The sequence below is a fragment of the Crocodylus porosus genome, unplaced genomic scaffold, assembly GCF_001723895.1.
Source record: "Crocodylus porosus isolate Cpor-Errol unplaced genomic scaffold, CroPor_comp1, whole genome shotgun sequence".
Lineage (NCBI taxonomy): Eukaryota > Metazoa > Chordata > Crocodylia > Crocodylidae > Crocodylus > Crocodylus porosus.
The window spans coordinates 72,090,371-72,092,350 of record NW_017728947.1 but is presented as its reverse complement, the minus strand read 5'-3'; the positions used below and the strand labels follow the sequence as shown (position 1 = coordinate 72,092,350).

Sequence of the window (1,980 nt, the reverse complement as noted above, 5' to 3'; positions counted from 1 at the left end):
CTTCCAAGGGAAGTGGTGCTGGCTCCTACCCTGGAGGTCTTTAAGAGGAGGCTGGATGAACACCTCGCCAGGGTCATTTGACTGCAGTACTCTTTCCTGCCACGGCAGGGGGTCGGACTTGATGATCTGATCAGGTCCCTTCCAACCCTACCAGCTATGAAACTATGAAATAAACAAATGCAGGTAGAGGTAGTGGGCTGTGTGAAATGTGCTGAGCGAACTCTGTACCTCCTACCAGAAATCAGTAGCAGAAGACGGAGAAGAAATGGCCAATGTTACCTGGCACAGAGACATGTGGCACAGGATCATCCAACCTTCCTGCACCCCGAGTGGAGAGGGGGTGAAGGCAGCGAAGAAGAGCAAGGGACAAGTGGAACAGAGGACAGCGACAGCAACAGCAACGGGAGCTGGAGCAACAATGACAGAGAGAGCATGTGAACTGAGTATGTGACCCCGCAAGAGGGGCAGGGGTGGAAAGGAAGTGTGGCCTGGTTTGAGGGACCAGGATGGACTTAGTTGCTTTGTGTGTGTGGTGCGCAATGCAGATATTGTAATGAGTTCAGGTGGCCAGCGGCCCTTTGTATGGGTGCTCAGATGCAGTGTTTTTTTGTAATGGGGAAGGTTTTCCTATTGTGGTGTGATATGTAGAGTGTAGATATATATAATCTTATATATATATATACACACACACACATATATACATATACACACACACACATATATATACATATATTTTTACAACAACAAAAAAAGTTTGATTCTTGAAGGCTCAGATCAAGCTTCTTAACCTGGCAGGAGAAATACCATGTATCTGTGTCCATTGAGGCAGTTTTCCTAAAGCACACCCGGGGAGAACTGTTCTTCTGGTGTAGTTCAATACCCACCAAGATGTAGCGGCTTTAAGCCCACTTTATGGCAGTGGGACTCTCCTCCCTAGCTTCCTCCGAGGGCCTTATGGCTAAGGGCAAGCAAAACTCAGGGGCATCCGAACCCCAAGCCTCTGGGCTTGGGCCTGCAAGTAGGGTGCCTGCCAAAGGATTTGGAAACATCTGAAGCCCCAGGTGTGGGTGGAAGATGTTTGCCAGTAGTAGGGCCACTTACAGTTCTGGATTCTTGGATTTGGAATTAGTTTTGGCTAATTTGGCTTGGGGTACAAATTAAAAAAAAAAGTTTAATTTGGGAACATCTGAAGCCCCAGGTGAGGGTGGAGGATGTTTGCTGGTAATAGGGCCATATATGGTTTTTGAATGATTCATGGATTTTGAATGGATTTGGCTGATTTGGCTTAGAACACAAAAAATTTTCCTTAAAAAAAAGTTTGTGTTACAATAAATAGGTACCAAAAAGCTGTATAAAAGTGTGTTTATGGAGTACTGGTACTAAAACTTGCATCAGTTTCAAAAAAGGTGACATATATAAATTCTGGCTGAACTAAGTATATGGGTTCTATATGCAGATTTCTACAGTAATATTTAATTTTAAGGTCATTGTTTTCAATTTGCTCCTTACTTCCATGAGCTCAGGGAAAACAGGGTCTGATAGTAAGGAGATGATCATGGGGCTGCTGTTGGGGTGGTGGGGGGTGGCAAGGAGCAGAGAGCAAAAGAGCTACCTGATCCTCTAGATCTTTTTTCCTTGCTGTAGCAGTGGGAGGATATGGGGCAGAATTCAAGACAACTCTCCAATACTTACAGTCTATATCTGGAAAATTATAGCATATTTATAAATTTTCTATATATAGAATCTAATAATTTGGGGGTCATCATTGATTTGAGTAATGTAGTGAAATGTTCTGTAGGACTAAAGAAACAAACATCTTTTTGAATATTTTTTACTTTTGTTGTGTTTTCAATACATAATGTATGATATAGAAAATGTATGCACATACCACTAAAGTTATATTTATCTTTGTTTCAATCTTTGTTTCAAACTGTATAATATAGCCTGAGGACCCCAGCTTATTAGTAAAACTTGCAGTTT

General features: G+C 42.3%; 1 long non-coding RNA gene across 1 annotated transcript; it reads left to right on the top strand.

Annotated features, from left to right (window-relative positions):
- The first annotated feature begins 772 nt into the window (after window positions 1–772).
- On the top strand, window positions 773–1,316 carry LOC109321004. The gene is made up of 2 exons (XR_002103927.1): window positions 773–1,061; window positions 1,199–1,316. It is a non-coding gene; the product is annotated as an uncharacterized LOC109321004 (long non-coding RNA).
- The last annotated feature ends 664 nt before the right edge of the window (window positions 1,317–1,980 follow it).